The following is a 16,456-nucleotide window of genomic DNA, read 5'->3' as shown; positions in this document are numbered from 1 at the left end:
ATGCTTCTAGGATGTACTATTTGTACATCCTAATATTTGGCATCGAGGAGTTAAGAATCAACTTTATCCCATTCTCCACTTCCCACCCTTTAAAATCTTGAAGCACTTCTTTGTGTACTTGCAACAACTCCTCCAACTTACATTTTTTCTATTTAGTACATCCATCTAGAGATGGGTTCATTTTTATTGATAATCACTTGACCAATGCTCTCTTAAGAAAAGTAATGTAAACTTCCTACTAGAACTAATTAGTTTCTTAGTTTGGTTAGAACTTACTAGAGAGATATTGGATTTACCTTTGTGGACATTATTGATGGAAGACTAGGTGGTATTGGTTTCCTCTCCTCATGAGGATTACATCCTTGATATATATATAGTGGATTAATCTAAACACTACACCACACACATCAAGTGGAAATACATCTACCTCCACTTCATCTAATGATATTGAGCTCTACATCTTGATTACCCATTCCAATGGATATGGTTTAAGATGATGATGAAATTTCAATCCAAGATTGCTTAATAGATCTTATGCTATGAGGTTTCCTTGTAAAACAAAATAAAATAGAGCACCCACTTTTATCTTCAAGACTTGGATCTTAATATGGAAGAGTTTAATAATCTCCTTCTCTTCCTTGTGTTGAAGTCTAAGCAAGTCCACCTCCTTATGATTTTTAGTGTCGAAAATATTTTCATCTACATCTAAGTCATTCTCTACATGGTTTTTTGAATCCAATGTTAGCAAGTTCTACTTTTGACATCATTCTTATGGTTCTTTTCATTCAACTTCATATGTAGCTTCCAACACTTATCGTTGGTGTGACCATTAATATTACAATGGTTGCAATGGGTGTTCAGATCCTTTCATTAAGGTGCAATTAGTGTTGTCTTCTTTTCCTTTCCTTTCCACTTCTTATTCCCCTCCCTAGAAGCATCTTGGTGACATTTCTGTTTGGAAGCATTTGATTCTCATTTTTTATTGTCTATATTATCTAGGTATTCTAATTGCACATATGCCTCATCAATTTCCCTATGTTTAAAGAGGATAAATTTTCCATGTAAATGATTATCTATAACCCAAGATAATTGAGGAGGACATCTAGGTTCTTTGGAGATATACCCAACACAATTATCATTTTTCTAAACTAGGCAACATATTTTGGTACACACCACCATTTCCTCTTCCTAAAATGATGCCAATGGATCCATTAGTCCTCTATATACCCAATAGGGTAGAAATGAGTCTTAATGAGGTTTCTAAATGCCTCACACTTAGTTATTGAGGTATCACCCTCTAGAGTAGTTGTATTTATGTGGTCTTCCCACTAGATTAGGACATGGTCATTTATTTTTACTTTAGAAAATGAAATATTTTGATCTTTTCCTATATTACGGAGAATAAAATAAAATTCTGACTATTGCAACCATTGATTAAACTTAACAACATCAATCTCACCTTGGTAGGTTTTTAATGTCCACTTTTGCTTCCATTTTAAATAGATATTATGAAGAAGTGATGGAATTGGAACTTGGTTTCTCTTATTCTAACTGTTTTTTGTTGTCTCCCTTTTGGATCTTCATTATCTTGACATTTCTCATCTAATCCAAATTCTAAGTTTGAGACACCCACCCACCCAAAATGTCCAAACTTATTTGCTAGAGCTTCCATTAGGAGGAACACATTACAAGAGATATTAAATACTTCTTGTTCTAGCATAAAAATTTCCCCTCCACCTCATCCGAAGGGTTGTTACAACTAGACTCATCTACCATGGCTATTTTTTTGAGACTTCCTTCTTGGTTTCTAGATTCTTCAACTTCTCATAAAACCCCAAAGAAAATTGCTTCATGCCAATATGATTTGTAAATTACTGTGGATATTTCATTGGACTAGTTTGTCATATTTGATTTTACAATATTTTGGAATATTTTGTTGTGCAATTTATTATCTTCGATCTTAGATTTAATATTACTAGCATAATGCTAAAAATTATTGAAATAATTAAAACCCAAATGAAAGAAAAAAGAAAATAAGCACATCATACACACAAATAAAAACAAGATGTAACGTGAGAAACCTAATATGGAGAAAACCTAGCTAGAAGGTGAGGCATATGTGTTGATATATTTAAATTTCTCAGCTATGAAATGCAAGTACAATGAAAGGGGCACTCACTATGAAGTTTCCAGGGAAATTATGGCCTAAATGGGTGCTAGGAATATTTTACCTCCTATTTTATGACTTTATCCTACTCCCATATGCTCTATTTAACTACTGAGCAACAACAAACCAAAATAATGGAAACCCCTTCTTTCCTAATAGCCTAGTGTTTAACATAGCTTAATAGTCATATAGGGTTACAGTTAGGGTTTTCCATCCTCAAAGCTTGATTATTATAGATTTTTTAAACCATGTATAACCTTCTTAAGAGTACACACATGACCATCCTTACATGTGAAACTAATGGGAGTTAACGTGGATCCACTTAGTACCATGGTGTCCACAATGGTAGATCAACTTACGAGAAGCATAATTTTCACATACAGACTCAAATTGAGGTGATATTCATGCCACTTGAAATATTTCATTTTTTTGAATCAGGTCGAAATACTATAAGCTATGAACATAAAGTTTTGACCAAAAAATTGTCATTTGATGTCTGAAATTGGAAGTTGCCTCTAAAATGGGCCTTTCAAGCCAAATTTTCCATGCAAAAAGTACCAAGATAGATGAAAAATTATATAATGATCTATTTTGGATTAGTTCCTATAGTAAATCATGCCATAGTTCCACTAAACACAACATATTTTAAATTTGTTTTAGTTTCCATTCTTCTAACCATATTGATGTATCATTATTTTCATCTCCAATGTGGCCTCCATTCCTAAGCTTTTTTTTAAAAAAAATAAAGCAACTACTTTCATTAAGCATATTCAATGCATTCATGAATAACTGTAGTTTATCTTGCAATGCTAGAAACACAAGTACAAAGAGAGACATGATGCACATTTTGTTTGGATTTATTTCAAATAAGTTGAGTGAGTTTGGTTACGATAAAAAAATGAAGGGTATAAATGTCCTCATTAAAAGGTCGAGCTTCTTCAAAATTGTATTTACTTCATTGTTAAAGCAATGAATTACAATTGTTTCTAACTTGATTTGTTGACATGTTTGGGAATGCATCCAATGGTCCACAATGATCTATTGAAGCCATGCTACCCATGAATTTTTAAATTAGAACTTGACGTTTTAGTACCTGTTGTAGCGGCTGCAACACCCTCCAAAATTTTGGCTTGCACTCAAATTTCAGAGCCTTCCTTGGTTTTTCCTTTGATGGTTGCAAACACTCGAGCTCATTCCTTGAGCTTCTTTAAGAGTCTTTTCACTCTTTTGATTTCTTAATCAACTGCATCTTTCCACATGTTGATATCTTTGTCATGCTTGCGATCTTTTTTCTGGTGTATTCGAAGGTTTGTCTTTGTGTGTTTGGGCTATCCTAGTTATGTGAACATCGGTCATACTCACACACAAAGTTGTAAGCACTGTCATGCAAATGTCGTCATATTTGTCCAAAGTTCTACCCCAAGTGTCACACTTGTCGCTTTAAGCTCTAGATAGTCCCATGAGTGTCATGCTTTGTTACATTGTCCTGGTGGTCAATGTGTTCATGTTGGTGATGTATGCTAAGTGTGTGATCACAATTTCGAGTCGTCACAAGTTCACTTGCCTCTCACACTTAGCCATTTTCTTGAAAACCTCTCGATGGAACAACTTCACCTCATCGGACCTCGACTGAGCTGCACTGTGTAGTCTCAGCCCTCAGTAGTGTTTCTCTACTACTTGGAACTGCATAGTTCTTGAGTCTGTCCTCCCAATCACTTGCATTGCACAATCCCAGAGGTAAGAAACCTATCTTCATTCCTAGAACTGCACATAAATTGCCTCAAAGCCCGACTTGAACTGCACACTCTGCAATATTAGTTATCAAGCCTCCTTCTTGCTTGCCAGAACCTCACATTATGCAGAGACTTGAGCCTGTACTTCTCCTAGAAACTGCACATAGGCATCCTCCTAGTGACCTCCCTCAGCCGGGACTCACTACTTTCAAAAACTATGTAGAACTGTCCTATGGTCCCTCTGCTGTCTTGCCTTGTCTTCCCTCAGGAAACTACACAGAGGTGCCCCTCAGGGTCCCACTTTGTAGTTTCCACTGATGTCCTCAATTGCATAATCCTACCTCCCAGTGGCCTCTGCGCAATTTTCCTGACAGTGAAGACTGTGCCCCGAAGTTCCTCATCCAAGCCTGAGTTGCGCTCTACGCAGTCTCAGTGACCAACCTCCCTCACTGTAACCCATAACTGCACAATGCACAATTACTGGGCCCTCTTCCCAGCATGTCATCTGTCCTTGGCCCGGACCATGGAATACAATGCAACATGATAAAATATGAGGTTTTGGATTTGATGTCATCCCGTCATGAGTGAATTACAGGAACAGGTACTCTGATAGATCATGGCGAAGATGACAAACGAGAAGAAGAAGGAGCGCACATGCTAGAATACTTACTTGTAGCTGGACGGACGAAATAAGCCCATCAAATAACAAGCAAAAGGAACACATGCATATGGTTATCTTGCAAGACCAAGACCATTGAAGACCCCGCATCATCAAGTCACGCGGAGGAGAAGACAAAGAACACCCGAGAGTACATCCATCACTTAGTAGCACAACAACTTGACATTGCCACCACATCCAATTAGTCCATGTCAGCAGTGTCATGCGAATTTGTGTCATGAGTTGTTAAGGCCACATCACCACTATGGGCCATATATGTTGTAACCGAATGTAATGTAAAGTGAAAGTCCAATGGACACACATATGAAGTTGAAGAGTCATGTCAGTTGAAAATTCATAGGAAGTTGAACGGTCATGAGGGTAGTCCAAGATTCACAAGGGTCAAGCATCACCCTTGGCTACATATATCCCTCCCATTGTATGAGCAAGTAATTTTCACCTTGGCTCCTCCCACATAGCCTTGAGAGTTTTCAGTATGTTCTTTGAGGAGCGAGGAGGGGTTCCAATTTCCCACTACTGGGACTAGTGATGTCTGGTGTACAAATGTGTCTTGGAATTTTTTCTTAATTTGTTGGGTGTGGAGCCTGATTATCTTCTGTATTCAAAGGTATCGCTGCATTGGACCCTAGTTCGTAATGGGGTGGAAACGTTGCTCGTAAAATATTTGCTACGAGGGGACTAGGGGCAGCGCCCCGAAGCTAAGAATAGATGTAAAATTTCCTTGTAAAATGTTGTAATTTTGTAGTCAATTTGGGCCGTTCATTAGGTAGAGTTATGATGGTAGAAGTTATGTTTAATTTAGGGTTTTTTTCCCTAGAAGGTAACCCCTCGCTATATATGAGGGAACTGTATTGCGTCTATGTATATTTGTATTCTAAGTGAGGAAGAGAGAGGAGATTGAGAGTGAAGAGGGAATTACAGTGGATCTGCTGTAGGTTGTATCTCTTCAGTTTGCTGGATAATATAAAAAGAAGGACTGACTGTTTCTCCATGGACGTAGCCCAAACTGGGTGAACCATGTATATCTGTGTCTCTCTTGTTTTATGTTATTTCTGTGTTTATATTTCTGCAATATTTTATGTGTTCCATTGCTCTATAATATATAATTCTCTAATAGCTGGTATCAGAGCCGAAGGTCCCGATAAACTCGCAGGAGAGAAGGGTTCCTGGTTTGATTGGGAGCAATGGTGGAAGATGGTAGGTTTAGGGTCGAAAAAAATTAATGGCCAAAACTACTAGTTGTGGAAGATGCAGATGGAAGATTATTTATACCAGAGAGATCTGTACCAACCATTGAGCGGAAAGACAAAGAAGTCGATGAGTATGACAGACACAGAATGGGATATTCTCGACAGAAAAGCACTTGGAAAAATACAGTTGTGCCTAGTGGCGTCGGTAGCATTTAATATTTCAAAGGAAATGACAACAGAGGGTTTAATGTCGACATTGGCCAAACTATATGAAAAAACCTCAGCCTCAGATAAGGTATTTCTTATGAAGCGTTTATTTAACATGAAGATGTCAAAAGGTGGATCTATTGCTGATAATTTAAATGAGTTTAATACAGTTACCAGTCAGTTAAGTTCTGTAGGGGTAACTTTTGATGATGAAGTTAGGGCTCTGTTATTTCTGTGCTCATTGCCAGAAAGTTGGAATGGTTTAGTTATGGCCATTAGTAACTCTATCTCTAGATCTAGTACTTTAAAGTTTGATGATATTGTCGGTGCAATCCTTAGCAAGGAAATGCGACATAACAGCTCTGGTGAGACATTAGGTAATTCTTTGACTGCAGAGAGTAGGGGAAGAAAAATGGAAAGAGGAAAGAGCCCTAGATATTGCAGTAAGTCAAGAAAAGGCAGATCCAAGTCCAGATCGGGGATAGTGTGCTGGAAATGCGGGAAGAAAGGAGACCTAAAGAAATACTACAAATCTCGAAAGGGAAAAGGAGACGCGCAGCAAGAAAATAATCATGAAGCGAATGTAACAGGTGATGTGTTGCAAGATGCTTTGATTCTTTCATTAGAATATATTATTGATGCCTGGGTGGTAGATTCAAGTCCTCATTCCATGCCACACTTGATAGGAAACATTTTTATGATTATGTTCAAGGAGATTTTGGACAAGTTCGATTGGGTGATGATAAACCCTGTAAAACAATTGGAATGGGTACAGTTTTCATAAAACAACAAAATGGAAATCAATGGCTATTGAAAGAGATAAGGCATGTTCCAGATCTGAAGAAAAATCTGATTTCAACAGGGAAGTTGGGAGGTGAAGGTTGCGTAACTACTTTCACAGATAAAACCTAGAAGGTCACTAAAGGATCTCTGGTAATAGCGAAAGGAGGAAAGGTTGGTACATTGTATTTATGCAATGGTATTACTAATTCTGTTAATGATTTAACCTCTATATGAGAAGATAGAACATTGTGGGATCATAGGCTCAGGCACATGAGTGAGAAAGGGATGCAGATTCTTCACTCAAGAAGTTTGTTGCTAGGTTTGAAGCATGTTGATTTAAAATTCTGTGAGAATTGTGTTTATGGAAAACAGAAGAGAGTCAAATTCCTCAGAGTTGGGAAAGAAAAGAAGAGCGAAAAATTAGAGCTTGTGCATACAGATGTATGGGGACCTGCTTAGGTATCATCTCTTGGTGGCTCTCGTTATTATGTTACTTTTATTGATGATGCAACTAGAAAATTATAGATTTTTTGTATTCGAAATAAATATGATGTATTTGATACTTTCAAGAAATGGAAAGCTTTGGTTGAAAATGAGACAGGAAAAAGGTTGAACTGTCTCAGATCAGACAATGGAGGTGAATATTGCAGCAAAGAGTTTGATAGGTACTATTCAGAGAATGGAATTCGTAGAGAGAAGATAGTTCCAGGAACACCACAAGAAAATGGTGTGTCAAAAAGGATGAACATGACAATCATGGAGCATGCAAGGTGCATGAGATTGCATGTAGGATTGCCTTTATAATTTGGGCAGATGTTGTAGATACCGTTGTTTATCTAATAAACAAAGGGCCTTCAAGTTCCTTGGATGGTGGTATTCCTGAGGAGGCATGGACAGGTAAAAAGGTAAACTACTCTTTTTTTAAGACTTTTGGTTGTGAAGCCTTTGTCCACATTAATAAAGAAAATAGAACAAAGCTTGAGGAAAAATCAAAGAAATGTACCTTTATTGGATATGGTGTTAATGATTTTGGTTATTGCTTTTATGATTATGAAAAACACAAAATCATTAGGAGCAGAGATGTCATATTCAATGAAAAGGTTTTGTATAAGGATCAGTTGCAGGAAAAGAAACAGGAAAAAGAAAACAGAGAATACACAGTGCTTGACGAGATCACAGAAAAAGTGATGGTGCCTGAAAATCATAATGATCAATAGCCAGAACAACAACCACAACAACAACAAGCACCTAAAACACCTGAAAGTGGTGTTAGAAGATCTACCAGGATAAGTAGACCCCCTGAATGATACTCTCCTTCATTATATTATGTATTGTTGACTGATTCTGGTGAACCAGAATGTTATGAAGAAGTAGTGTAGGTAGAAACTAGGAAGAAGTGGGAGAAATCCATGAAAGAAGAGATGGACTCCTTAGCACATAACCGGACTTGGGACTTAGTCAGGTTGCCAGCAGGTAAAACAACATTGCAGAATAAATGGGTTTACAACTTGAAGGAAGAAGATGGAGGTAGAAAAAGGTATAAAGCTAGACTTGTGGTGAAAGGGTTTGCACAGAATAAGGGTATAGAATTTGATGAGATATTTTCTCCTTTTATTAAAATGAATTCAATCAGAACTATTTTAAGTCTAGTAGCAGCTGAAGATTTGCATCTTGAGCAATTAAATGTAAAGACAACTTTTCTCCATGGGGATTTGGAGGAAGAGATATATATGCAGCATCCACAAGGATATGAGGTAAAAGGGAAGGAGAAACTAGTGTGCAGGTTGAAGAAGAGCTTGTATGGCTTAAAACAGGCTCCAAGGCAGTGGTATCTAAAATTTGACAAGTTTATGTCTAAACAAGGTTATACTAGATGTCACTCTGATCATTGTGTTCATCTCAAAAAGAAAAATGATGGCAGCTATATTATATTGTTATTGTATGTAGATGACGTGCTTGTTGCAGGTTCTAACATGTAGGAAATAAATGTGCTCAAAAGAAAATTGGAAAAATCATCTGTAATGAAGGATTTGGGTGTTGCAAAACAAATCCTTGGTATGAGAATAACTAGAGACAGGAAGAATCGCAAATTAACATTGTCTCAAAGTGAGTACATAGAAAAGGTGTTGAAAAGGTTTAATATGCAGAATGCAAAACCAGTTTGTATACCTTTGGCTTGCCATTTCAAATTAAGTAAGGAGGAGTGTCCCTAGATTCAGGAAGAAATGGCTCATATGTCTAAAGTTCCATATGCATCAGCAGTTGGAAGCTTAATGTATGCAATGGTCTGCACAAGGCCTGATATTGCACATGCAATGGGAGTTGTAAGTAGGTACATGAACAATCCAGGAAAAGAACATTGGATGGCGGTGAAGTTTATTCTCAGGTGTTTGAGAGGTACCACAAATCAAGCATTATGCTTTGGTGGTTCAAACATTGCTCTACAGGGATATGTTGATGCAGATATGGCAGGTGATAGAGATAACAGGAGAAGCACAATAGGGTATGTGTTTACTGTAGGTGGAACAACTGTCATTTGGGTCTCAAAACTGCAAAGTGTTGTTGCACTCCCAACAATAGAAGTAGAGTATGTTGTTGCTACAGAGGCTAGTAAAGAAATGATTTGGTTACAGAGGTTTATGGATGAATTGGGTAAGAAGCAGGAGTTAGGCAAGTTATACAGTGACAACCAGAGTGCCATACATCTTGCAAAGAACTTTGCATTTCATTCCAAGACTAAACATATACAACCCAAGTACCATTTCATATGGTCAACATTGGAAGGTAGACAGTTGAAGCTGGAAAAGATACACACTAGCCAGAATCCTGCAGATATGTTTACAAAAGTTGTAACCAGGGGGAAACTGAGAATTTGCTTAGTTTCAATTAATCTTCAAGTATGGTGAAGAAGATGAGAAACAACCAGGTCCAAAGTGGAGTCATTGTCCAACAAATGAAGCAGCGGCGGAGTTGCTATAATCAGTCTCCATGTGGGAGATTGTTGGGTGTAGAGCCTGATTATCTTATGTATTCAAAGGTATCGCTGCATTGGACCCCAGTTGCCGCCCATAAAATATTTGCTGCTGGGGGATTGGGGGTAGTGCCCTCGAAGCTAAGAATAGATGTAAAATTTCCCTGTAAAATGTTGTAATTTCGTAGTCAATTTGGGCCGTTCATTAGGCAGAGATCTGACGGTAGAAGTTATGTTTAATTTAGGGTTTTTTTCCATAGAATACAACCCCTCGCTATATATGAGGGAATTGTAATGCGTCTATGTATATCTGTATTCTGAGTGAGGAAGAGAGAGGAGATTGAGAGTGAAGAGGGAATTACAATGGATCTGCTGTAGGTTGTATCTCTTTATTTTGCTAGATAATATAAAAAGAAGGATTGGCTGTTTCTCTGTGGATGTAGCCCAAACTGGGTGAACCATGTATATCTGCATCTCTCTTGTTTATGTTATTTCTGTGTTTATATTTATGCAATATTTTATGTGTTCCATTGCTTTGTAATATATAATTCTCTAACATAATTCAGAAGCCTGTTAAGGCCAACATGTTTTCACACATGTTTTATAGATGTTTGTAAGACTACTATTTAAACATTTGTAATGCATGTTTGCTTAACTTGTACTAAGATAGTTGAACTACTTTGGTTGTTTTAGTACTTACATTGTTGAGAATGTGTTGCATTTCTTATCATTGCTTTCTCATCCTTGTGGAATACTCCACGGGACATTAGACAGACTTGTCTTGTTTACTAGTTATAATGACCGTCACATCGATGTGGACTACTCTATTGGATGGTGCGCGTGTTTTCCCTTGCACTTCAGTTTAACGACTGCCGCATCTACTGTGGACTACTACACTAGGTGTCGGACAGACCCTTTTTGGTTCGCGTGTGTCTCTTCTTGGGTGGTACTACTACCTCTCACTTAGAGACTCACTTTCCTCTTCCCCTTTGTAGTAAGAGAACCTAGACACAAGTTACATTACGCACTCACCAGGCATACTCACCTCGCTTTTTGAAGATACAAGCATAACACTCTCATGTGACGAACAACAAGAGCTAAGCCAAATCTCCAAGAGAATGGAAACTGGGCCATCGTATCAGATGGGACTCCTACACCAAACGGTGTGAAGTTTAGTTGGGACTTCATACCGGGGAGATCCCTTGAATGTTGGTGGGTCTAGCACTATCAACATTTCCAGCGCTAGAAGGAGGGTTGCCAGTAGTTTATCGCTGATTGTCCCAACGATCCCACTCATCCATCATCTAGTCAAGATAGTAACACTCACTCCCTCTCCCCTACACACAACTCTAAAGTTCGTTATTTCTCACCTCCCAAACCCGAACGTGAAATCCCATATCAGTGGATTAGAGCTTTCCATCCCATCACCCGTCAATTTTCTAAATCCCTTGGACTAATTCCAGGAGTGTACGCTCTTCCATATTCTCAGAGGAAGCAAAAGACTACCCCCATAGGAGTGGTAATTTCATCTATGGAAGAAGTGATCTTCTCCACTCTTGAAGAGATGGCAGAAGCTGTGGAAAAAGAAGAGGAACCTCCAATATTTCGAAAGGAAGAAGAAGAAAACCCCTTAGTCTTGGGCTCGAGTTTCAGTGCAATAGGTGGAGGGGAAGGCAATAGAGGAGTTGGAGATGAAGACAAACCAAAAAATTCAGAGGAAGAACCATCAAATTTAGAAGAAGAGGAGGACGAAGAAGAGGACAACATGGTAGAGAAAAATCTGGAATGGATGACTCAGGGCCCATTGGATGACTATGGAAACACAGTTGGGGTACTATCTTGCAGAGCCATCCCCTACCCCACCAGGCACACAGATGGGTCTCCTTCCATGCCCAAATGGCGAAAATGAAACTTGTACAATAGTTTGTAACAATAGTAGTAGTAGTGATGGTAGTACTAGTGCAACAAGCAGTCCTTGTACAAATGACATGTGGACCATGTACTTTGGCGGATCAAAGACACATGAGGGATTTGGAGTTGGTTGTGCTTTAACAGACCCACTGCAGAGAAATCACTTAATCTCTAGCCGCTTGGAGTTTGAGTGCACAACAACACCACTGAGTACGAAGCACTTGTCTTGGGCTTACAGAAAGCCATAAGCCTCAACGTTGTTGTTCTAAAAGTGGTAGGTGACTCAGAAATTATGGTGCGTTAGGTATGTAACACTATACACTGTGTGTCACCCCATCTTAAGAGTTATCAAGAAGAGGTATAGGGATTAATTTCTCAATTCCAAGCTTTTAACATTATTTAAGTACCAAGAATGCGTAACGCAACTGTAGATGCCTTGGCAAATGCAGCTGCTAGGATGTCAACGTTAAGAGATTTTATATTGATATTTTTTATAAACCGTCTGTCCTGGAAAACATCACTAATTTACGCGTTTTTGATGATGATCAACAGATACTGCGTTTCATGGCTAACACTGACATCTTCAAAGACGCAACAATAGACGAGGATGAGAACGAGCAGTGTCTATAGGACACAATCGATGTAAGCAAAGGCAACCTCATCCCTAAGGGTGTGGTATCACTTGAGAAGCTGTATGACTTGCAAAATCACTTTTAGGGACCCGTGAATGCCAAAACCCACAATTCTACATTGATGCACACACAAATTAATCTGGGAATGGGCAAAGATCCGAAGTTTGTGAATCTTGTTACGTGTTGTACATCACAAGAGCACATGTATTATGTAATATTTGTAGATGGTTTTTCTCATAAGTGTTGGATTTTATTCATGCAGAAGAAAGATCATACGTTTGCTAAATTTTGTGAATTTAAAGCACTTTTTGAGAAAGACACTGACAAGAAAGTTAAAGCTCTCAGAAGTGATAACAGCGGATAATATGTCGAATGAACTCAATAACTTTTTTGCATCAGAAGGAATTCGATGGGAATTAATAGCACCCCATAATGCACAACAAAATGGGGTGGATGAAAGAAAGAACAAAAGTATTTTGGGAGCTACATTTGCGATGTTACATGATCAGGGCCTACCATTGCCCTTGTGGGCTGAAGCATCCAACACAACTATATATGTGCAGAACATAAGTCCTCATCGGATTCTCAGGATGAGTACACCAGAAGAAGATTTTTCAAGTAAGAAACTAGATGTGGCACACTTTAGGATCTTTGGTTCATCAGTCTACTGTCATGTTACCAAGGATGCAAGGAAAAATCTAGAACCAACAGCTGAGTTGGGCATATTTTTGGGGTACACTGATACACCTCACAACTATCGGGTGTACCTGTCATCTCACAAGATGACAGTGGTTCGTAGAGATGTGAAGTTCGATGAAGAGAATGCCATGAGATGTTCCCTTGAGAGGGAGATTCAGTTGCATGGAGAAGAGGAGTTTTTAGCTCCAAAAGAACCTTAGGATGATGTGGAGCAACCACATGCAGAGGAGAAGAGAGTGGAAGCACGCACTCATGCAAAGACTTCTAGAGATGGAATTAAGCACACCAAGTAGGCTGACAGATTGATGCATGATTTTAGAGAGAATGTGGGAGCACCCACATCACATTGTAGTCATAGGAGGTCACCATATGAGAACACTGGCTACATGGATCTAATGAGGGAGATTGTATAGATTGAGCCATCCTCATTCGAAGAAGCAGTGCAGAAACCTGTATGGGTTGATGCCATGGTTGAGGATTATGACTCCATTATTAGAAGCAATGTTTGGGAAGTGGTCCCAATACCATCAGACAAGTTAGTGGTGAGTTCTAGATGGATCTACAAGGTAAAGCAAACAATATATGGGAGTGTGGAGAAACACAAGGCCATATTTGTGGCAAGAGGGTTCTCTCAAGTGGAGGAAATTGAATACGAGGAGACCTTTGCTCTAGTAGAAAGGTACTCTTCAATTAGATCTATTCTATAACTTTCAATCCATATGGGATGGAAGATACATCATATGGATGTGAAGAAAACATTCCTCAATGGTGTGATTGAGGAAGAGGTGTACATTGAGTAGCTAGAAGGATTTAAGACCTTCAATAGAGAGTCACATGTGTGCAGACTTAATTGAGTGGTGTATGGATTGAAACAAGCACCTCGTGCTTGGTACACCATGATTGACAACTATTTCACTAGGTTGGGCTTCACCAAAAGTGAAGCAAATGCGAACCTTTACCATATTGTGGTTGAAGGTAAATTGTTGATTATAGTATTATATGTCGATGATTTAATTCTAGCAGGTGATGAAAAGATGGTAAAATATTGCAAAGAGGATATTGCAAGAGAATTCGAGTTGAAAGACCTTGGTCTCATGCATTATTTCCTTGGTATGGAAGTATGGAAAGAAGATGAGGAACTGTTTGTCTCCCAAGGAAAGTATGCCAACGAGATACTAAAGAAGTTCCACATGGAGAGAAGCAAACCCATGAAGACTCCTCTAGGAGGGAATTGGAGGAAGGAGATGGTACATCAAGTGAAGTAGTGGAGGCTACTATTTACGGGAAGCTTGTGGGTTCACTTATGTATTTGGTGAACACAAGACCAGATATAATATTTTGTAGTTAAACAACTTAGTCAAGCAATGGTTAAGCCAACCAAACTCTATTAGAAGGCAACTAAACATGTTTTGAGATACCTCAAAAGGAACCACTCAGTTTAGTCTTTGGTACAAAATAACATAGGGAGTGGAACTGCAAGGCTTCACAAATGAAGATTGGGCAGGGAGTTCATCCGACAGGAAGAGAACATCAGGGGGAATCTTCAGTATTGGGTCAGCAATAGTTTTTTGGTATAACAAGAAGTAGAGATCAATTGCACTCAGTTCGACAGAAGCTGAGTACATGGTTGCTAGTCAAGCAACTTGTGAGGCTATCTAGATGAGGAAGATCCTTGTTGGGTTATTTGTTCAATAGATGGATTCTACAATGATTTACAGTGACAATCAGAGTTGTATCAAATTATTTGAGAATCCACTTTTTCATGATCGGTCCAAGCATATCAAGATCCGATATCACCATCTACGATATTGTGTGCAGAGGAAAATCATTTTGAGAGGGAGTGTTGAAAATGAAACAAGAAAATCCTAATTTAATTTTGTCCTTGAATTAAATTGGGATTAAAATTTTAATTCCACATTTGATGACAACTTGTATTAGTTAATTAAGTTAATTTGACTTAGTTGGCTTAGTTAATTCGAGTTGAGGGTCTAACTTGAGTCATGTAGAGTATCTCCTACATTATAGGATCATTGGTTGAGTTTATTTTGAGTTGTAATTAATTAATTTAGTTTAACTAAGTTAAAGTCAGTTAAACTAGTTTCATCTGTTGGAGGAACTAGTAGGAGGTCTAATAGTGTGGCACTGCCTGTAGTGATCAACCATAAATAACTCATGCATGTCAGATCTGAGAGTTACCTAGTTGAGATTGGAGTTTACAGATAATGTATGATTAATTGTATAATCATCTGAATTGTAAAGGTGGTGCATGCAGTTAGAGGAAGACCTATGAGGTTTTCACAATTCATATTGAGGAATTTCACTAATTAATAGGCAGCTAATTCCCAAGGAAACAATGCAAGGAAATAAGGACTTGGGAAAGCAGAAAATTGGTTAAGTATTGGCCTGGGCTTGTCTAGAAAGCAGTGAGACAGATAGAGATAGTGCAGAGGTTGCTTAGGCTTGAGCAACGCATTGTAATCTTCTCATATTTTCTAAATAATGCAATATACAAATAGACATTAGAGGAAATTTTAGCTTAAAAGTGCCCATGGAATTTTAACGTAATTTCCATGTCATAATATGTAAACCAATCAAAATCCTTTAAATTTAAAAAGAGGTACATGTAAATATTTTGGAGGGAAAATAAGAAAAACTATATATATATATATATATATATATATATATATATATATATATATATATATATATATCAATTGTATTTTTTGCTTATCTCCTTACGGTTTTACTCAAATTTCAAGTGTAGATGCTTGTTGGATGTAGAATTAAATTCTGCATCCAACGAGTACCCAATATGCATACTTTTGAGAAAACCCACATTGGTAAAAACTGAATATACTTTAAAAAAGCGTGTTCAACACACTTTTTATTAATGTATTTTCAATTTTTTTTCACTGTGAGTGTTCTCAAAAGTATGCATAATGGGTACTCGTTGAATGCATAATTTAATTCTGCATCCAAGGAGTGTCTACACTTGAAATTTGAGTAAGCCTATAAGGAGATAAGCCAAAAATACAATTAAAAAAGCAGTTTTCTTCTTCCCCCCAAAATCCATAACTCTTAGTTTATTATTTTATTATTTTTCCTTAGGAGGCCATTTTTAGGCTCAATTTTCCTCTAATGAGGGGATTTTAGGTGTGGCTTTCCCTAGTAAATGATTGTATAATGTGTTGATTGAATTATTTCTCTTGTATGCATCATGATTTCGTGATCGTTTAATTGTTTCCGCTGATGAGTAGAGTAGATTCAGGTCTATTGTTGTTGTAAATCACAATTAATAGTTTGAATATACAAGGAATTTCTACATACTCAAAAGAAAAAATCAGGCAGGAATAGCCAATGACGAAAGAAGATTGCCCCGCCCGCCCCCCTTCCTACTCCAAATTATCCAATGAAGGTAATGCCTTCAAGGCCTTGAAGGATGTGCATGAAGATGGGGAAATCATTCCATAGATCAAATCCCTGC

Source organism: Pinus tabuliformis, chromosome 4_1 (assembly GCF_031772625.1).
Source record: "Pinus tabuliformis cultivar Carrire ecotype Pingquan chromosome 4_1, CPIR1, whole genome shotgun sequence".
In the NCBI taxonomy this organism is placed as follows: Eukaryota; Viridiplantae; Streptophyta; class Pinopsida; order Pinales; family Pinaceae; genus Pinus; species Pinus tabuliformis.
The sequence above is the reverse complement of the archived record's forward strand: the minus strand, read 5'-3'. Positions refer to the sequence as shown.